At 39.6% G+C, this 23063-nt stretch overlaps 1 protein-coding gene across 11 annotated transcripts in view; it reads right to left on the minus strand.

Moving 5' to 3' along the window:
- Window positions 1-23063, minus strand: part of RHOBTB1 (Rho related BTB domain containing 1) — a 122295-nt gene that overhangs the window by 40600 nt on the left and 58632 nt on the right. For 6 of the 11 annotated variants that reach the window (XM_045437522.1, XM_045437527.1, XM_045437520.1 and 3 more), the window contains one exon: window positions 23012-23062. The exons of 2 other annotated variants lie outside the window; for them this stretch is intronic. The gene's annotated coding sequence lies outside the window, so the exon portion shown is untranslated. Of the gene's footprint in view, window positions 1-22792; window positions 22885-23011; window position 23063 lie in introns of all 11 variants that reach the window. 3 more of the 11 variants (XM_045437524.1, XM_045437526.1, XM_045437525.1) reach the window with 1 other exon arrangement.

A 23063-nucleotide genomic window follows, 5' to 3' on the forward strand; every position in this document is an offset into this window, starting at 1 on the left:
TACCTGACACACCCATGACTCCCAGGATTCTAATCGTGGTGCTGAAGGTGAGTTGAGTGCCTTGAGGGGACAACAAAACAGTCAGGGGAAGCCCAGGATTAGCCGTGAAATCATAAACTTAATAACCACGAAGATCTATACGAAGGATGAATTTCAGTAGAGCAATCACAGAGTAATTCAGTGAAAAACAAGCATAAATGCAAGATGGAGCAGAGCTGACTTTGCGTCAAGAAGGCAGGGAAACTTCTGGGTGGGAGTTGGACACAGTTAGCTAAGCAATAATAGAATTGGAAAGGTAGGTTAGAAATATTTTCCTAGGGCATTTCTAGCTTCTAGGATAAAAAATGGTAACACTTGTTGTGGGTAAGAAATTTGATATGTTTCTGGTGATATTACTGTAGGGTATATACCCTGTGTCAGAAAAACAGGATCTGTTTGGAGCTTCACAACTCTGGAAACTAAGGTACATTATTTTGATCATCCTAAATGGTGGAAAATCTTACTCTTTTGAAAGTGAATTTTATTTTTTTAGATGGATAAAAGCCATGGAGAGCCAATCCTTAAAATTCGGGGGAACGTTTGGATTTAGTCAAAACTGAAATAGACACACACAAAACACACAGTTGGTTTTCTTGTCAGAATGCAAACTAGCTTTGAGAGCAGCCCCCTGAAAGGAACCCCCAAATAATTTGAATCATGACAGCATTGGTGGAAGAGCTGTGTAGCTTTTACACAAGACTACTTTGAAGGGGATGAAAGCTCTCCTGCTTTTATATTAAGGCTATGATTACAAAACTATCGTTACTTATTTATAGATACACCTCATGCACAGTTCTGAAAAGAATTTCTGTGTCAAGGGTGAGAATAACATCCATGGGTCCTCTAATCTCTAGCAATCTGCTCAAAACCCAAGTGACTGCCAAAGGTGCTAAACCCTGTACAAAGGGGACAACATGGAAGGGAAGTGAAAGGCAGGGCAGAATTAAACACTCGTAGCCCAGCTCACTCACTGCAGACGTGGAATTTCCAGGAAGGGTTTTCTGGATTCCAAATACTGAAAATCTTTTCTTTGGGGTATAAATTTGATTTTGTGGTAATCTAAAAATTATTTTAAGTGTAAGAAGTCACAGCCAAGCATGCAAAGCCATGCTACACATGTATTGTAAACTGATTGTTCATCCTTTATAAATAAAGTTATGATAATTATAAAAATATGCAATATTATCCTTCTTTACTTGTTATGGGCTCTAATTTATTCATATTTAGCACTCTTACAGTTGAATGAGCTCTTAGGACCATCTGGTTAATGACTATCTGGTTTCTGACTTTCATTTACCTAGAATGAGAGCAATAAATATTATTCCTTTAACACTGTTAATAAATTTCACCACCACGAACCCTGCCGATCAGTGCAGATACTCTTTTGCCTTTAGATACGAATCTGAGGAAACAAAGAAAGTATAAAAGAAAGAGCTAGAAAGGACTGACACTGGTAACCTATTACCACGGCAGCTTTGTAATCTTACTCAAAACTGACCTGACCTTCATTTCATACTTTTTCTGAATCCTCGGGACATGGATGCTGACCATTAAGTGTTGAAGGACATACCTGAACACTGTGGATGTCAGAAGCAGTTAAGCTTATTTAGAACTGACCAGTGAACAAGACAACGTGGTGGGTGGGGAGTGAGAACTCGGTGAGGTGGCCCAGGGTGGCTGCCCCCTGGGTGTTGGTACCCCCCATCAACTTAGAGACTGTGGTCACGATGGCCCCATGTGCTCACACTGTGATTACTGTCACCTTCCGGACTTCAGGTCTCTCCTGAAGATCCACATTCACCACCAGCTCAGCCTTCTTGTCACGTCCACAGGGCAACACATCCTACATCTAGCCTCTCGGCTGCTCCACCTAACGTTCCCCACACTCTACTTGGGCCGTTCATGCTCTTGGCCACGTGCTGGATATTGTTGTCATCCAGAAACATTTTACCCCTGAAATGTCGAGTTTCAAAATCCTACTCTCAAAGTAAAACTCCTATCTTTACAGCCTCTGCTTGGTGAGACGTGGGCGCGGCAGCAACTCCCATCAGGAGACAGAATCTGTTTCCCTTCCTCTAGAATCTGAGCTAGCCTTGTGACTGCATGGCCCATTCCAAAAGAATGTGGCGGTGATGCTCTGTGAGTTCGAGAGCCAGGGTCTCCAGAAGGCCTGCAGCTCCACCCTCACGCTGTTGGAATGCTGTCTTGAGGCTGTCCTCTGAGGAAGCTGGCCTAGCCCCACAGAGGACGAGAATTCCCAGTGAGAATAACCGAAGCAGCCCTGCCGATGGCTTCACCAGATGCCATATGGTGTGAGGCTACCTGAATCCTCTAGCCCAGCCAACTGTCCAGCTGAATGAAGCTTTATGAGTGAGCCCAGCTAAGGAATCACCTAGCCAACCTACAGAATCAGGAAAAAGTACAGATTATTGTTTTAAACCACCACGTTTTGGGGTGATTTGTTATCACGAGCAGGGGAGGGGCAGAGAGAGATGCACACAGAATCCGAAGCAGGCTCCAGGCTCTGAGCTGTCAGCACAGAGCCCGATGCAGGCCTCGAACCCATGAACCGGCCAAAATTGGATGCTTAACTGACTGAGACACCCGGGTGCCCCTGGATGATCTTTTCTACCTAGGGTTGATGGATCATGCCAACTTTCTCTTCACCATCATCCTCAGCATCTTGTATTGCATGTGTGGGAGGCAGAATAATGGTCCCTCAAGGATGTTAATGTCCTAATCTCTGGGATCTGTGAATACATTCTGCTACATGGCATGGGGCAAATAGGGTAGCAGATGAAATTAAGGTTGCTAATCGGCTGACTTTAAGGAGCTCATTCCGGATTGTCTGGGAAGGCCCAATGTAGTCTCTCAGGTTCTTTCATATAGAAAAAGGAGGTAGGAGATCAGAGTCAGAGAGATATGTGAAGATGTTACATTGCTGGCTTTGAAGATGGAGCCAAGGGCCACAAACAAGGAGTGCACGTGACCTCTAGAAGCTGAAAAAGGAAGGAGACAGATTTTTCTCTTAGAGCTCCAGAAGGAACGCAGCCTACCAACATCTTAATTTTAGCCCAATGAAACCCATTTCAGATTTTTAACCTCCAGAACTATAAGATAATACATTTGTTTTGTTTTAAGCCATGACATTTTTGGTAACTTTTTACGGCAGTGATGACATGATGGCATGCTTTTGCCCCACAAAATGGTTTCCTAAATTCTAAATGTCGTTGGCTGCTTCAGTCCCTTTAACATATACCATTCCTGCAGCCAACCCTCTACCACTCCTTGTCTGCCTGGAAAACTTCATTTGTTCCTTAAAACCTTATTCAGATATTACCTCCTCTAAAAAGCTTTCCTAATTGCCCTGCCTCCACACAGACTGATTTACTTTCTCCTCTGTATTATAAATGGTTCCGGGAGAATGAATGACAAGCACAAATACACATATACCCCCATTTTTCCTATATTACCAAACCATAGAATGGTCGTTTGTGAACTTTTTATTTTTCCTGTGGCTATACCTTCAAAGTGCACATCTAATGCCCTTAATGAATCATCAAGTGTTTCTGGGGTACTACGGTATGCCAAAGGGCTTGGAATATAAGACTATATCATGCCCCGCTTTAGTAAAGCTTTCTTTGACTATTCATTCTGGTCCATAGGTCCCCCATTATTTGTGACCCTCTTTTAGGAACAACCATGACCTGAATAGTGACATAGCCAAATCTGAACTTAGCTGACCTCATCTCCTTTATAAATCATTTCTCTTCCCAATGGTGGTACTTTTTCCTACTTTCAGTCCTTGAGATGATGGCCTTCCTGGTGTCCTGTTCCTCTCTTAAGACACAGGCTCTTAGGAAGTGCCAGACACATTTACTATGGCTCAATGACCATCAGAGTCCTGTCTCTGTAATTCAATAATTCAGAGGCACTGTGGGTGATGAAACTCAAGATATTCTTCCTTGCTCTGGATAGGTGCATTTTAGTACAGAGCCACTCTTTTTTTTTTTTTTTTTTTTTTTTTAACGTTTACTTATTTTTGAGAAAAAGAGAGAGAGACAAAGAGAGAGAGACAGGGAGAGACAGAGCACAAAGGGGGAGGGGCAGAGAGAGAGGGAAACACAAAATCTGAAGCAGGCTTCAGGCTCTGGGCTGTCAGCACAGAGCCCGACATGGGGCTCAAACCCATGAACCGTGAGATCATGACCTGAGCTGAAATCGGACGCTTAACCGACTGAGCCACCCAGACATCCCAGTACAGAGCCACTCTTTACGTCCAGGTGAATGTGTGAGTCTCTTCTACCATGAGAAATTCAGATATTAGGGAGGGTGGGCAGGGAAAGTTTATCATTTGTCTATGATATCTTACTAAAGCATTGTCTAATTGCTCCAAATCACCCACCATCAGAATATGCCACCTCTTCCCATGACCTGTGTTGTGTTTCTTGTTCTGCCTGCTCTTTGAATCAAAGCATGGTGAGCAGTCCACTCAAAGACAAAACTCTAAGGCCAGAGAAGGCCTCTGTACTTCCAGTTCCATTCAGCTGTTCATAGACAGTTTGAACAATGCTATTCCACAACCACTAAATTTTCTTGTCCTTTAGAAAAGCATGTAGTCTGAACTTTGAGAAATAATTTAACTTGGTCATTAAAAAAAATACTAGTGGAACAAATTTTTGTGCGTTGGAAGAGTTAGCTCAGAAAGAAAAACTGGGAATTGTATATTATTGACAGAAACAAAAGAGAAATGTTAAGAGTTGCGTAATAACTGTAGCCAACAGCCAAGTTTCAACTGTGCAGATTTCATTATCCTGAGCTCTTAATCACCAGTCCTAGGCAGGCAGGAGCTGCTCTGTGCATAATATAAACATCTCAGCTGGAATGGAGAACGGGTCCAGATCTGGGAAAGAGGCAGTCAGGGCTGGGCTGCGCGTCCCTAAATCAAAAGTTTAAAGAAATATATCTCTAGCATAAAATCGCCTTTCAAATCAACAATATTTTTTTCAACTGAAAGTTTTGATTAAAACAGAAAGGAAAAGAGTTTAAGTAACAGAAAGGACAGTGCATATAAGTTCAGGAATACAGATAATACAGAGACACCTTTTAAAACATCCACTCATTATCCTCACGAGAGCCCTGTGATAATGGAGATGTCCACAAGATCATGCTCCCCATTTTTTTAAAACTTGTCAGTGGGGAAGGTGAGCCAGGATTGGAAATAAAGTTGCTATCTATCCACTGCCCTTAGTAAATGCTGTCCCAGTTGAAAAATAAGGAATAAAAAACTTAGCTTAAAAGATGCATACATAAAAAATCCAGCCTAGTTTTCAGAACCACCGTAAGTAAACTGTATGCTACGTTCTAGACATTCCGGTTGATTTTGTCTACAAATATGCCAGGTAACCTCTCCTTTGGTGACTTTGCTCTTGCTACTCTACTCAGACATCCTTTCTCATGCCCCTGACCCACCACTGAAATTGTTCTGCACCTTTAGGACTCAGGCAGTCGTAATTAAAGAAATAATAGGCTGAGTGCTTCATGAGTGGCAGGCCTACAGTATTAGGTATGCAGTGGTAAACAGGCCAGGCGCTATTCTTGCTCTCATGGGCTTCGTAATCAGGCGGGGAGGAACAGGTAGTTGTAATCATAGACTTGATTTCAGTTCCTTGAAGAACGAAAGGGTGTTATGAGAAAATAATGGGTGGGAGGCCTGCAGGAAAGACGAGGGAGGCCTCTGTGAGGAGGGCCCATTTTCTGGCTACTTGAAGAATGAGCAGGGCCCAGGCATGAGGAGGGAAAGGAAGCAGGCCCACTGGAGCTGGGGGCAGGGGAACAGGAGAGAGGAAGGTCGGACAGGAGGCAGGTGTCACATTACACACAGCCTTTTAGGCTACAAAGGGGAACCTGAATTTTGTTCTAAGTACAGTGAGAAGACACTGAAATGTTGTAGGCAGAAGAATAACAGGTTCTGATTTGCTTTTTAAAAGCATCACTGATGGGGCACCTGGGTGGCTCAGTCAGTTAACAGTCCAGGTCATGATCTCATGGTTTGTGAGTTCAAGCCCCTCTTTGGGCTCCAAGCTGATAGTGCGGAGCCTGCTTGGGATTCCCTCCCTCTCTTTTTGCCGCTCTCCCACTTGTGCACATGTGTGCTCTCTCTCTCTCAAAAAATAAACATTTAAAAAATGTTTTTTTTTTTTTTTAAAAGCAAACACTGAGACTGCTGTGTGGAGAACATAGCGTGGGGAGTGGAAGGACTGGTTAGGATGCCCCCAGGTTTTCCGGGGAAAAGGATGGGGGCTTGGACCAGGAACTGGTCGAGATGGAGCAAAGTAGATAGATATAAGTTACACTTTAGAAGAAGGTGCACTGAAAACATTCTTCCTTTATACCAGGAATTCCTAGGGTATTCAATTTGTCCAATTTGACAAATTTGTCCAATTTGTCAAGTTCCAATTTGTCATATTGGCAGTTATGCTTATAGGTGTATGTAGTTGCTTTCACCTCACCAAGATTATACATTTTTGACAGCAGAGACTGTTATTCACCTTTAAATCCTCAAGTCTTTTCAATGCCTTGGCCATTTGTGGCTTTCAATAAGTATTTGTTCAGTGGGATATCAAAGTACAGCGATTCCACCTTCCTCAGGAAACCCTCCACCTGGATCCGCTTGCAGACTTGCACTCGGCTATCTCTGGTGACTGATCACTAAGCCCGTGGCCTCAAGAGCAGCAGCATGTGGCTAAGCCCACAGTCAGAGGAACACCTTGAGGGACATCTGTGCGGCCCATCATGAGAGTGGTATTTGACAGATGGCATCACACCAGCCGTAGCTCCCCATCAGCAAGAGCATCAGTAACCATGGGAACCACCAGGGACCAAGAACCAGGCCCCTTCACCAAATGATAAGGCAGGGGGCAGGAGGGAGCCCATATATAGGCACAGTGGAGCTTAGGGCTGAATTTGATTGGGGAAAAAAAAGTAATGTCATCATTTGTCATGCTCTAGTGGGGAGAGCCAATTTATGAATCTCAATAATATTCACATGTAAGTGTCTCATAAAACTCCCATCAACTTGTGGACTTCAACATCCCCATTCAAGGGATTTCTAACCTTTTTGGCAAGTCACTAACTGGCTGGGAAAGAAGTGGAAAATGGAGGTATGTGCACCCACTACCTATGGAGAGTGATTTATAAATGAATCTTGAATGAGGAAATTCAATCTATGCCTAAAAGACATCACAAGAGGCAATAGGTTGGACCTGAAGGCAAGACAGCATTGGAATACATGCCTTGGATCTCCTGCTACACAGTCTCACTGAAATTAACCTTATTCTGCACAAAGAGCAGACTCCACAACAGTATCAGAATAAAGCTAAGGAGTAACCATATACCAGAAATTGGAAGGATTTCTGCCAAATTCACTTCCATGGAGCCAAGTGAGAACATCACTGAAGACCAAGCAGACTGCCCATTTCCACAGGGAAAAGAGCTGGGCTGGGAGGTAAGTAGGATGCTCTTGGGCACAGATGCTCATAGTCTGGAGTAATGAGAGCTGGCCTGACATGGGACCGAGGTGGAAGAAATCAGCTGTGGAGCCACTGGAAAGCCATGAGGAACCTGGTATGCTGTCCTAGGGGAGGATTAGTTCCAGTAAGCACCCCTTGCTGAGAGTGTACCAGGTAGACAGCACTGAGCATGGAAAAGACTCATTTTTGTTTTTCCTCCCCCAGCCTGCTTAGCCAAGCTGTTTCAGTTTTGATACTGCCACAGAAGTGACTGATTTTGTTAATGTGACAGGGGTAGGGGTAGGGGTGCAACCTCTAAGGCTGACCATTGGTATATCTTCAGTGGTGACACTCCTCGCTAGTGGTCTTTTTAAACATTTTTTTTTATTGAAAACTTTTTTTTTTTAACGTTTACTTATTTTTGAGACAGAGGGAGACAGAGTACAAGTGGGGGAGGGGCAGAGCGAGAGGGAGACACAGAATCTGAAGCAGGCTCCAGGCTCTGAGCTGTCAGCACAGAGCCTGGTGTGGGGCCCGAACTCACGAACCACAAGATTATGACCTGAGCCGAAGTCAGATGCCCAGCTGACTGAGCCACCCAGGCGCCCCCTCATTAGTGATCTTATCTTACCTTCCACAGATGTCTCTACATGCACAAGACTGAATAGCTTTGCTTGTCCACTGTGGAACTGAGTGGGCTCCTGAGTCACTATAGAGCCCTACTTTGCTCTCCAACACAGCCTAGGTTATCTAAGCATTTGGAATATACTTTAATCCTTGGCCAGAGGAATCCTTTTCTATGTGGATGGAGTAAACAGAGACCAGCTAACATATGGTCTATTAAAAACCCTGACATGAAGGAAAGGTCTTCTACTGAAGTAGATATACTGTAAGAAACAGCAAAAGAAGGGGTGCCTGGGTAGCTCAGACAGTGTCTAGCTTTTGATTTTGGTTCAGATCATGATCCCACAGTTTGTGAGACTGAGCCCTGCATTAGGCTCTGTGCTGATAGTGGGGAGCCTGCTTGGCATTCTCTCTCCTTGCCCTTCTTCCCACTCGTTTTTTTCTCTCTCTCTCTCAAAATAAATGAATAAACTTAAAAAAAAAGAAAGAGCAGAAGAAACTATTTCTTTAAAAATATCTGAACCATGTAATTGATCACACGAAAGAAGATAATGCAGGTATACAAACTAATAGCACATGAGGCTATAAAGAGGCAAAAGACATTGGGGCACCTGGGTGGTGCAGTCGGTTAAGCGTCCGACTTCAGCCAGGTCACGATCTCGCGGTCCGTGAGTTCGAGCCCCGCGTCAGGCTCTGGGCTGATGGCTCAGAGCCTGGAGCCTGCTTCCGATTCTGTGTCTCCCTCTCTCTCTGCCCCTCCCCCGTTCATGCTCTGTCTCTCTCTGTCCCAAAAATAAATAAACGTTGGAAAAAAAAAATTAAAAAAAAAAGAGGCAAAAGACAAGTAAAGACCATGGATAAGTGAAATATAAGGGAGCCAAATTAAAAAGCATAATGGCAACAGTAAAGAGCTTTGAAAATGTAGTAAAATAGATTCATGAGGTACAGACCAGACATGAGAAACTATGTATAGAAGGAAGGCCACCTGCAAATGATGTAACCGAAGAAAATAAAGAGGCTGACCATTGATAGGCAATCCCCGGATAGTATGGCTTCTTGAGGAACTAAAGGAGCAAACCTTGATTTAATAAAACAAAATTTTCCCAATACAAAAAGGAGAAGAAGGAAAAAAAAAAAGACTCTAGATCTATTTTCAGTAAAAGGTTTAAACACCAGTGGCAGAAAAAAACTGTATAATAACCTTACAAATATTTTAGCAAAACATCTTCTAAAATTAACAGCCAAAGGCATTTCTTTCTAGAAGGAAATAATAATATGGACGACCACACACTTCACCAATACACTATTTTAAGACAGTAGAAAAACAGAGCCTTGAAAGAAAAAGGACATAATAACAAGCTTCTGAATCTGGTCAAATTGTTATTTATGTAAAGGGAACCATAAGACTATTTTTAGGTATAAAAGACTCAGGGAGCAAAAACTCAGATTTCTTTGAATTAAACTGCTCAAGGATACTTGACAAAACACTCAGAGATAATTCAAGATTAAAAACTAAAACAAACAAACAAACCAAAAAACGTCTATTTCTGTGTAAAAGGACTGTGGAAACCAAAACCAACTGAAAATATAAAACTAACCTGCATAGTTATTTTGATTGTGATTTCAAAATTAGATAGAAAAAGTATCTGTAAAAGATAATTTAGGAGGTAAAAAAAAAAAAAGGCAATTTGTGGTAAAAGCATAACAGTAATAATGAACCTTCACAGACCAAAAAGCATACACTAAAAATGAAGACAAATTCTATAAGGAGAAATCAATGAAAATTATCTACATGTAGCAGATGAAGAATCAGAATCAACATCAGATTAAGAAAGCAAAACTGAAAAACAACACAGGGAGGGCTTGAATAGCATAAAAAGTAGTGATAAATGGGGGTGCCTGGATGGCTCAGTACGTTAAACTTCCAACTTTGGTTCAGGTCAGGATTTCACAGTTGGTGAGTTTGAGCCCCACATCAGGCTGTTTGCTGTTAGCATGGAGCCTGCTTCTGATCCTCTGTCTTCCTCTCTCTCTCTGTCCCTCCCCTGCTCGTGTGCATGCTCTTTCTCTCTCTCAAAAATAAATAAACATTAAAAATAGTGATAAATGGAAGATATCTCATATTCAATAAACTCCATGATAAGAGAGTGCACTGTCTTTTCAGGTGTTCTTGGCACATTTACAGAAGTTGACTAACCCACCAGAAGGAGAAAACCCCCCTCCCAAAGCATAAGTTGTATCAATCAAATTCCCTAGCCACACACACAAATAAATAAATAAATGAAAAAGTTAAAAGGAATGGTTTTATTGACAGCAACAACAACAAAAAGCTCAGCCATTTGGAAATTTAAAAAAAATATGTTCTGGTATATCCATCTAAGGAAATGACTTTGTAAAAAGAAAATGTTTTAAAAGCAAATATATTTATCACATCTTTATCAAGAATAAGAAAAAAAAGGAAAACCACCCAAATCTATGACAAGGGAGGGAATAATTAAGGCACTGGCTTATCTGATCTTGGGCCAATTACTTAATCTCTCTAAACTTCTGTATCCTTATCTGTAAACTGGGGACAGTTGCCTCCCCTGATGGGTTGTTGTAAAGATTAAATTAGATAATGCTTGTAAAATATTTTAATCTCTATACCTGCCATCAAGAAAATACCCAAGAAGTCTTTTCTATTAAGACTGTCATTATTTACAATCATGTTTATGTTGAGTTTGCATTAATATAGAAAAATGCTAATGTTACCCTAATCTACGGGCAAGACCAGGAGAGCAATCTAAAAAATAGTTGATGAAAACCAGATAAGATAAACAAATACGTGTAACTCAAATAAATTTGGGCCTCCTTGTTCTTTCATTTTAAATACCATCTTAGCACGGTGACACATCTAAAAGAAACGCAAATGTGACTTTTAGAAAGCTGGGAAACAACATGGGTATTTAAGGATTGAGGGGAGTGGTTGACATGATATATATTGGGCATCTTGCAGCTAAACTCCTAAAAAGTTTCTTTGGGATGTGTCCCTGAAGAGTTCCACCCCTTGTGGTAACCGCTCAGGTCTGTCTGTCTTTCTGCCTCTTGGGACCGCAGATATTTTCTCCTGAGATGCTTCTCTATTACCTCTCCATGATAGCCATGGCTATCTTCTTATTTTACTTATATCTCCATCATTATTCCCCTCCACCATCTAAATGGATCTTCCTTGGATCTATTGTTCCCACCTCCCTGTCCTCCAGGGGTAGGGGAGGAATAGGTGTGTATTAATATGTGAATACTTAAAATTTAATAATTGTGTCTCCATCATTGAAAGGGAAGCTGTTCCTCTTGCAAGAGCAATATACAGAAGGAAAATTCGAAGGAAGTGCCCTGAACAGATAACAGGGATTGCTGTTGGATAACGGGGCTAAAACTTGTTGCCATTCTCCTACTTTCCTTTACTTTACAAATTTTCTATGACAAAAATATATTACCTTTTTAACAAAATTGGGATAAAGGTCACATGTTATAAAACTCATCCTTTTAAAGCATACAGTTTGAGGTTTTTTATTACATTCACAAAGCCCTACAACCATGCCCACTATCTAATTCTGGAACATTTTCATCATCCCAAAAAGAAACATTGTGCCCATTAGCAGTCATTCTGTTCTCCACTGCCCCCCAACTCTGGAAACCATTAATTTACTTCCTGTCTCTATGAATTTGCCTGTTCTGTATATTTCTTATAAATGAAATCATACAATAAGCAGCCTTTTGTGTCTGTCTGCTTCTATTGAACAAAATGCTTTCAAGTTCACCCATGTTGTATCATATATTCATGCTTCATTACTTTTTATGGATGAATAATATTCTTAAATGTATTCTACAATGGGAGACATATCTTAGTTTTTTAAAAAGCTAATGGGTACATAAGTCTAACCTTTGACTGTTAATTCTAATAAGAGTATATATACATATACAGTTCAATAATAATAAATGATTTTTGATGATGTATAAATTATTTTTCAAAATCATGTATTTATAAAGCTTCATGAGACTGTTAAACTTTTTTTTCTCTCACTCAGGCTTTCAACTAAAAAACCCCCATGGGAATCTAAATGATAATCTAGCTGAATACCAGACAAAGAAATTGAACCACAGAGAGAGACAGCTGTGGACACCCAGGACACATATATTTCAAGCACAAGATGAAAAATTTTTGGCCTTTAAATTTTGAGTGTTCAGAGGGAATACTTAGAGTAACTGAAATGAGAAATTAAAAAAAATTGTTTAGAAACATATCACATGAAATATTCTGTGATAATCAATTGTAGTTAAGATATTTGAAGCTTGGATCAATATAGTATAATTCAGCCTTACATTCATTAAGAAGAAAGAAATTCCAAATCTCTTTGTATGCACGCTGTGTATGTATTTGTGTACCTGCAAATCACAAACATATAAATACTGATGTACACTCAGTGTACAAATTTAATGTTATAATCTTTACTTGGAAAGGCAGATTGTACGTGTTTTCAGTTACAAGGGAGATAGCTCGATCAAAGCTGACTGCAGCTAGCTCACATTAAAGTGAGGGTTCAGTGAAAAATCAAATTCTATAAATGAATGACGTACCCAGGACATAAAATCTGGAGCATTTGAAACACACAGAGGGTGCACTGGGGTGATGTCCAAAAGTGGGGTGCTGCTGATATCGAGTTCTTGATCTAGGTGCTCATTACATATGTTCGGTTTTCAAAAATTCATCAAACTGTATACTTGTGATCTAAACACATTTCTCTATAGACATTATCCTTAAATACTTTTTTTAAGTTAAAAAAAATTAAAGCAACAAAAGACACTACACATTGATTTTGGAGGGCCTGTGTATGAACCTTAGCTAAGGGCTGCATCAGGAAGATATGTCAAGAATTAATAATTAACACATTGGTTTAGTCTACAGAGAGATGTCAAAGTTGTAAGTGCTCATTTGAGAAAGCTAATATCAAGTCTGTAGACCAGATATGCTTAAAAATCCAACCTAATGAAGAAAGTCTCTGTTCACTGAAAGCATTCTCTGAAGATGTCACTGGGTCAGCTTCTGCAGGACCAGAGAGACCACTTGCTGTGAAACGTTCAGATACGATGACAGTAAAGCAACTGCATTTAATCATTTAGGAGACTATAATATGCCAGTTAGGATTAGGTTACGCTCTGATTCAGACAAATGAAGAAAACTGTTTTGTTTTTCTCCCCCAGGATTTTTTTTAGCAAATTAGACCATAAATACAAAAGTGTTGTGGACAAAAAGCAGACTCCTTAAAATCTCATATTTTATTAGAGGTTTTTGGCTAACATCAATGCACAGATTCCAGCTAATAATTTCAGCACACGTCCCTATACCCTCCAACTCTAGCTACGACTTATCACATAGAAGTTTGTACGTTTTTTGAAAGCGGGATGAGGCACTGTTTGTGGGAGTGGAAAATAATGCCATTATTTTGGAGTGCAACTGGTACTCAGAAGACTTTAAAATGTCCATACTTTTCATCTAATTATAAGACTTTATTCCTGGATAAATAATTAGGGTATACAAAAGGATTCCATTAAAGGAATGTTACACATCATTATTTGTGGAAACAAAATATTGGAAACAATTTTGGAAATCCAACGACAGGGGGTTGATTAAAAGCAAAGAAACCCACAACAATAAATGTCCACATAGTAGGAGAGTATATAGCCATCAAAAATGTGTTATAGGAGTACATTGATATTTATGTTTATGATAAACATATTTAAATGAAAAGAAGATTGCAAAAAAATTTACAGAATAACACCATTCCTTAAAAATTAAGTACCTAAATATACACAGCAACATTTGGCATCAAGAAACATTAAAATATTAATGCCAACTAGGATTATAATTGATTTAAACATTTTTCTTATCTATATATTCCATCTTTTCTAGAATAAACGTGTGTTATTTTATAACAAAGAAATTTTATAGAAAAGTGAGATGGGGAAGTAGGAAAACCAGGGACTAGAATATTTATGCATGTGAGAATGCATTCTTCCTTCATTAGGTGGAACTAATGTCTACTCTCTACCTTTGCTCTGCATACCTTGAAAGCTTTACGTGAAGTGCCTTTCAGTGCCTGCTGCCCCAGAAACCTTTCTTTAAATTCTGAGCAGCCATCCCACATCACCAGTGTTATCCTGGAGCTCCTGGTCATTCAGCTCCCTTGACTTAAATCAAAGGAACTAACATCTCAGTCGGCCCAAACACACACAAAACCACACAGCCACTCAGCCTAGAACAATGCGGCAAAGGATACACCTGCTGAACACCAGGGAAAACCTCCTTCTCTAATCTTTCCAGATCAAGTCATCAGACTTTGAGAGATTTCAGTTCTCTTTCAGAAGAGTCCTTGGTCTACTTCACATAAGTGGATTTTTAAAAATATTAGAATCTGAAATATTCTAAGGGTTCATTGTTGATTTTTGTTTGATAAACACAAAGGGAAACAATTCCCCTTCTTTGAAGCCTCTTTCTAGGATCCCTAATGATCAGCGGCCAAATTTAGCCTTGGCTGCATCTCCACTGTATCTATTATTCCTCCATGCTATTGATGTGAGGCTCAATCTCATCCCTATTTAGAGTGCACAAGAGCCAGCGTCTTGATGAAAGGGGAGGTTGGTGAACGTAAATTGAAAAGAGCCGGGAGAACATACTGTAATGAATGGAAACATACAGCTTCATGGTTTATGGTACTAAAATTACATTCACACAAAAGAATCAATAGCCTTGATCATATTATATGAGAAATAAGAAAGGAGGGGGAGTTGTAGAGAAGGCAGTCAAGATATCAGCTGATTAGAATTATTCCAGGTAATTTATTTATTTATTTATTTATTTATTTATTTATTTATTTATTCATTTATTTATTTACTTATAGCAATCTCTACACCCAACATGAGGCTCGAACCCACAACCTCAACATCAAGAGTCACACGCTCTTCACGCCAGGCGCCTCACGATTATTCTTGACAGCACTATTCATAATACCCAACGGGTGGAAACAATCCACCAGCAGTAGAATAAAGAAGAATAAAGAAGAAATTGAACTCTAGTCATATACTGGGATACTACACAATGGATGAACTCTTGCTACATACATTAGGACTAAATCTCACAAACATAATATTGAGGGGATGAAGCCAGACACTAAAGAGATTTTGTTTATGTAAACGCTCAAAAGAAGGAAAATGAGTCTATGGTTACAAGTGAAGATAGCGGTTTCCTTGTTTGGGAAGTGACTGGGTAGGGATTTAAAAAGAGCTTCTGGGCGCTGGTGACTTTCTGTTTCTATATGTAGGTGCTGGTTATGTGGGTGTGTTCAGTTTGTGAAAAATCCTTTAAATTATATACTTATGATTTACGTATTTTTCTTTTAATAAGATACACATCAATAGGAATGTTTTAAATTCCAGTTCCTCGGCCCTGACTAAAATCTACTGACTTTAGGTTATGGTTCTCTTGGGGTAGTCCGATGTGAAGCAAAGGTTGAGACTCACTGGACCAGACCATCTCTATCTAGTGGTGTGCTACAGCCAGCCTCTACTAGCTCGTGAGAGCTGGCTGTTAAATTCCAGGATTTTTGCAAACCTGTTAAAGCCTAATGTACAGAGTTGTCAAGCTGTGATGTTGTACACATGAAATTAATGTAATGTGTGTCACTATACTTCAGTTAAAAAAATAAACAAAATAGGTTCAGTATTAAAAATTAAATTAGATCAAGTTTCAAACAAAGAAATACTAAAAACAAAGGTACTAAATGCTCAAAGCTCATAATTTTCTAATTATTGCATTACATTTTACAGTTACCTACATTTTGAGGTTATTTATGCCAATTTTGTCTGTATGATGGAAATACTTCACCACAGTGTTTATTGGGCCATCTCTCCCCAACTCCACACTCAGCGGCAATGGTAGCTTGAAACTGACTGAGGTGGGAGTCTGTATACCACAGAAATTGGCAACCGCTACCAATTCAGGGCTTGCTTTGTTGTTTTGTTGCTTGACTTAAGAAAATGATTAAAAAATGTTAATGATGCAGATTAAATTTAGAAGTGAGGTACATGTGAATAGCACACTTTCAGAAATATCGTTATAGTATTTAAAAACTATTATCCAGTTCAGCACAGAAGGTATTCGTATCTTTGATAAATAAGTACAATTCTGACATGCCTTTGTTGTTGCACTTTCATCCTGCTTATTAACATAATGGAAAATATCAGCCAATATTTATAAGGGAATTACACCCTTTCATCAATTGTACTGCAGGTAACTTATGGATAAAAGAGTTGGACCAAAACCAGTGAGCATTCTATAAAACCCAACTGGCTTTACGGAATTTACAATAAAGAGTGTTGTATATTTTTTTATTATTTGTAAATTGTGTGCTACATACATTCTTTATGTCAGTAAAATTTATAATAGACTTATGTATGCACATAAATACATTCTTTTTTTTCCCAGAGACCTGGTTGATTTACTAGCCCACTGCTGTGTACATCTCCTCCATGTTTAAGATTCCATGAGTGTCTATTATGATTTAAGAAACAAGCAAAAAAAAAAAAAAAGAAAAAAAAAAAGAAACAAGCAAACAAAATAAGCAGCTTGTAAGGCATGAGTTTCAGCATAAGATATAGCAAAACCTACACTTTAGACCTTCACTATTAAGATGTGGTCTTTGGCATCTATGGGGAGCTTGTGAGAAATTCATAATCCCACGTCAGAACTCCTCAATCAGAATCTGCATTTTATCAGGATGCCCAGGGGATTTGCATGCACAAGTAAAGTTTGAGAGGGGCGCCTGGGTGGCTCAGTCGGTTAAGCGTCTGACTTCAACTCAAGTCATGATCTCACAGTCTGTGAGTTCGAGCCCCGTGTCGGGCTCTGTGCTGACAGCTCAGAGCCTGGAGCCTGCTTCAGACTCTGTGTCTCCCTCTCCCTCTGCCTCTCCCCTGCTCATGCTCTGTCTCTCTCTGTCTCAAAAATAAATAAAAATATTAAAAACAAATTTAAAAAAGTTTGAGAAGCACTGCTTTAAAAATAAACTCCTTGGTATGAACTGAAATTTATATAATCGATTTGGGATTAGTAATAAGGTTAGGGTCAGCCTAGCACCTTCAGCCCCTTCATAGCAAAGGAAAAAAACACATAATTGCTATACATAAACCTGAAGAAAAGGACATGCCTCTTACAATATAGCTTTGTCAAACACTGAAAGGGAGACTGTGCCACCAGGAAAATAAAGGCTATTCTGGGCCACTTGGATTAGTAACTTAAAAAGGGGGGGAAAGTACAAGAAGGAAAAAATCACAACACTAGCTTCCCTCCATGTATGTGATGAATAAGACACGTTGCCAAAGACTTGGTTCCAAAAATCCAAAGCAGGGCAGCGACAGCCACATGACAGAGTGCGGCAGCTGGGGAGAGGAGTGTGAGGAAATACTTTCCAGAGATGTAATTTAGTCTAGGGTAGTTATCAAGTACGGAGGGTAAAAGGGGGAAATTGTAGTGCTTATGTTTTTCCTATCCATAGGTCACTCAGCAACATAGGACAAAAGGAAAAGCTAGGGCCAGAGCACAGAGAATACTTAATGCTACAGTTAATTGAAATGACGGTAGGAAAGTCTCGTGTATTTTGAAATTGAAAGCAAAAATGTTCTACTGGCGGTAATATTCTCTGAAAGTATTTCTTCGTTACTCGGCTGAAAATATAGTAGTTGCTTTGAGATGCAAAGGTCTGTGTGGAAAATGTGTTAGATACTTAAACAGTTCCGGAAGGAAATGGGAGCCACAAATCTCCAAGAGGAGCTTGGTATTAGTTTGTGGCAGATACTGAAGCAATAAAATAATTCAAGTAAACCATAGCAACCCTAGAGTACAAAGAGAACAAATGTAGTTGTGACTGGGCCACTGGTACCCCAAGAGACCCCGGCATGTGTTTTTACCCAAGGAAAAAGGTTACTGTAATAACCTCCTGCAATATCAAAATTCAAACAACTCTAGTTCATTTAGGGGAAAAATGATAGGACTGCCCTAGTGTGTTATTAACATTTCCCCTTGAAATACTCTAGAAAGGCTTAGAAGAGAACTATCCCTTACTGAGCAACTACTATGTGCTTTACATGTGTCATTTCATAACATCCTCATAATTCTCTAAGAGAGGTGATACTGTCTGCATTTCATAGATGAGAAAAATGAGGTCCAAAGAAGATTTACAGACATAGTCTGCAAAGAGCCAGAGCTCCACAGACAAAATTGAAAAGCTCCATACTTGATTAAAACTGATCGTTCCACGAAGACAGAGTGGTAGGGATGGGAGTGTGGGGCTGCTATGCTTTAAGTAAGCAGGAAGACTGTTCTACACCACCATCAATGAACAGAAATCAGGTTTCTCTTAGTGCCCCGAGATCCTCTTATCACCCATTTTGGGATGTATCTTAGGTTTCAGATGGATTTCATACTTGATAGTTGTAATTTTGGCTATGCTGGAGGCTTTGGAAGACTTGGCACAGTTCAGGCAGTGTTATGTTCTAGAACTGAGTCCTGGGCTCAGACTTGGGGACCCAGGTTTGCTTCCAGATGCGTTAGATATTAACTATGAGAGGGGGTAAGCTCTATCACCTCTTTGGGTGGTAGGTTTTTCCACTTACATGAAGTTGTCTTAAGTATCTTTGAGGACCTTTCTGGATCCATGATTCTACCCTTCACAACTCAACTGTTTTAAGATTTGACTTTCATCAAAACATGTTAGAAATGACCTGGAAGGTTAACAAATTTGTCTGAACAAGCCAGCTATGTAGTTCAAGTCAGATTAAAAACAAAGCAAACAAAACAAAAAAACACCATAACAAGAATTATTTAACCCCTGTACTCCACCATCTGCAAAGCTAACCTGGGATAAAATGGTTTATAGTGATTTCCCCCCCTTAGCAATTCATCTAAAACAAATGTATGTTCAAGTTCTTAAGCAGACCTGGGTGCAAATCCAAGCTCTACTTCCTGTTGCTCTTTGAACTTAGCATATCTGGAGTTCCATTTTTTGCTTCCACAAAATTGGAATTGATAATGAATATTAATTGAAATGCAGTAAAATGTCTGGCATCTAGTAGGAGCATATTAATTGCTGGTTATTGTTATTCCAGTGCTCATTAGGGGTTTGGACTATGGTTGAGTAACAGTTCAAAGAAACTTTCTTCACAGAGGGATGGAGCCTGAGATGGTAACCTCATTAGCACTGGGAACTTGGCATTAACGTGTGTCTAGGCACTAAATTAACAAAGGTGCAGAATGGAGAAATGTAATTGCTTCTTCTGGACCTACTGGCATCCCTTTCTTTCTTTGTAAAACTTCCTAATTCACCCCTTAGTGGATAAAACCTTACCAGAGACATGCTAACATACTTGATGGGACAGCTGGAGGGAGTATTTGAAGACAGAAGTGTCCTGGGGCACCTGGAAAGAGTGGCTGTCACACCCACAGTTCATATCAGGTTCTTTATTTGCCCATTTCCCGATTTCTGCCCTTTGTGCACAAGGAATATAGGGTTTCAGGAAGAGGAGGTGGAGACTTTGTTTATAAACTAACAAAAAAAATTCTGATGCTGACATGTAAACAACCAGTCCATACACATCCCATCTGTTTGAGTGACTGCCTCTTGGCCTCCACACCAAAGCTTTCCCCCCTTCGGCCCTCCCCCCTGTCCCACCTCCAGCCTCTTTCTATACAACATAAGTCACTCTTTTGTGACTTTGTTTCCTTCCTTCCCCAAGTTTTGTTTTGGTGTTGTGAGGTTGGTGAGAAGCCTGAGTAGAGAAAAGAAGATGAACACAAAAATCAAATTCAGATCACCTGTACTCTTTGAACCCTATTTATATGAAACCAGAGTGAGACCTTCAAATAATGAGACTGAACTGCCTGTTTTCCAAAAGGAAGACCAATAGAAAAGATTAAAAAAAAATTTTTTTGGTTAGTATTTATTTATTTTTGAGGAGGGGGAGGGGCAGAGAGAGCGAGGGAGACCCAGAATCAGAAGCAGGCTCCAGGCTCTGAGCTGTCAGCACAGAGCCTGACACAGGGCTCAAACTCACAAACCGTGAGATCATGATCTGAGCTGAAGTCAGTCACTTAACCGACTGAGCCACCCAGGCACCCCAGAAAGATTTTTTAAAATTCCCTCGGGGCGCCTGGGTGGCGCAGTCGGTTAAGGGTCCGACTTCAGTCAGGTCACAATCTCACGGTCCGTGAGTTCGAGCCCTGCGTCAGGCTCTGGGCTGATGGCTCAGAGCCTGGAGCCTGTTTCCGATTCTGTGTCTCCCTCTCTCTCTGCCCCTCCCCCGTTCATACTCTGTCTCTCTCTGTCCCAAAAATAAATAAACGTTGAAAAAAAAATTAAAATTCCTATTTACTACAGGTAAATTTCCCAAGTGAAAAACATAATAAAATTTCAAGTGTTTCCATCCATGTTTTGAAATAGGTCAAGCATATTAACCAAAGCCTTCTGAAGTTCAATAAAGCAAATGAATGACTGCCAATTAAATTATTACCAGGGATAACATGCTAATTATAAGGTCTCTTTTGGTCTCTTATGATTCAGAGTATAATTTTACTTTTTTACTTTTAGATTAAAAAAAATTTTTTTATGTTTATTTATTTTTGATAGAGACAGAGCACAAGTGGTGGAGGGGCAGAGAGCGAAGGAGACACAGAATCTGAAGCAGGCTCCAGGCTCTGAGCTGTCAGCACAGAGCCTGATGTGGGGCTCAAACTCACAAACCATGAGATCATGACCTGAGCCAAAATCGGACGCCCACCGACTGAGCCACCCAGGTGCCCCATAGATTTAGATTTTTTAAAGTAAACTCTATGCCCAGCATGGGGTGTGAACTCAGGACCCTAAGATCAAGACTCACATGCTCTACTGACTAAGCCAGACAGGCTCTCTTATTTTTACTTTTTAAATAATTACAGGTTTATAGTTGCTATATTGATATTTTTATGTCATATCAGTCTTACAGTTAACCAAATATCAGTTGATGATGAGGTCTTAACCTGTAATTGGATCTTCTCAGTGTTGTTATGATCTATTCTGTAATAATACAGTATATAACAGCTTATACAGGACAAAGCTGTTATATAGGACAGCTTATAACAACTCCTTAAATGCTTAAAAGTATCTCTTAGCTAATTAAGGTTTTAGGGCTATTAGCTTGAGTTGGGGATATTAGTACATTTTAAAAAAGATGATATATGAAGGTTTTATCAATTGTTCTCCATTTCATTTTTAATTATTTTTATATAATACTCCCTAAGAAGGATTATTATATTGTAACAACTGTTACAAATTATTTTGCAAAAATAGGCAAGAGGGGAAGAGAAGGCTGTCAACCCTGGTAAAAATGGAAAATGTCCTGCTTAATCTTTACTGGCCATTTTCAGGACTTTGCTTGGGATTTATCTATTATGCATCCAAGTCTATCTACATGGCACATTTTAGGCAAATTGAGGTTCCAAAAGGAATTGAGTGTTTTAAAGTATCATGCTAAATAGTAAAGCTTTCTCAAAGATGCTGTGCAGATTCAAACAGCTCACAATTTTGTTACAATGCTTTTGAAGCAATAACACCTTTGAGTATGAGATACTGTAATTTAGCAGTTCTAGATGACTGCATAATCTCTCCCTGTTGGGTTGAAATTCTGCCTTCTGTCTTTTCCTAAACTTGCACTCATTTATCATCTATCCAGACAAAATATGTGCTTGGACTTTCTTTCATGCATACATGGAATTGGAAAGTAATCCCACAGAATGGGAAATGCTGAACTTCTCGTAAATGTACCACTGACCTCCCAATTTAGCCTTTTGGCATGCATGATCTTGATGTATTCTTTAACTTTTCACACGTGGATGTTTAACATCTTGCCTTTTAAATCTGTTCGTAAGATCCTTAAGACCACAGACCCCCTGATAAAAACTTTCTTAAATCTTAGAGAGTGCCATGCCAGAAAGTACACATGAATACTTACTATTTCACTGTTTTATTTAAGAGAATGGTATTTACTCTTTTGCAGCAGTTGGGCCATTTCATGTTATTATATGAACTGTAATCACCATGTTATCTTAGGCAAGTCACTTAACCTTTCTTTGCCCCAACTTCCCTATTGGAGAAGAATTTTTCAACTAGAAAGTTTAGGTTTTAGAGTAAGATGGGATTTTTAAAAAATCCTATTTCTTCCATTTACTAAAAGTAGGAATTGAATATATTATCTAACCTCTCTACACTTCCAATTCTTCACCTGTCTTATGGGGATCAAGAGAGTGGTTTTACTCCACAGGGTTTTTTGTTGGTTTTTGTTTTTAGGTGCAGAATGAGAACATAAATGTAAAGAATGCAGCACATTAACTGAAAATAAGAAGAGAGCTATTATTATATCAAGTTTCTTCCAGCTCTAGAGTGTTAAGATTAGGGTAGAAGTAAAACTTTAATAATCAAACACCCAGATCCCCAGTATCCTCAATGATTCTGGCATCCCTCTGATCCCAACATAAAAAAAGTCAAAGTACAAACCTATTCAAGGTCCATTTTAGTGCCATTTTACTCACAGAGTAAATAGAATAATTTTATTAATCATTGAACTTGTGATGCTCATAACTGAGTCCCTGAAAAAAATGTTAAAGTCAATTGTTTTAAGACAAATGACTAAGAAACCTGTTCTGAAATACATGCTCAGAATTAGACACAAGATGTCATCGAGCTATGGCCATGGGTTTGCACAAAGACACTGACCTGGCTTGCTGGAAGTGAAGAACAGAACACCCTGCTCACAGCTGGGCTCACC

Source organism: Leopardus geoffroyi, chromosome D2, assembly GCF_018350155.1.
Source record: "Leopardus geoffroyi isolate Oge1 chromosome D2, O.geoffroyi_Oge1_pat1.0, whole genome shotgun sequence".
In the NCBI taxonomy this organism is placed as follows: Eukaryota; Metazoa; Chordata; class Mammalia; order Carnivora; family Felidae; genus Leopardus; species Leopardus geoffroyi.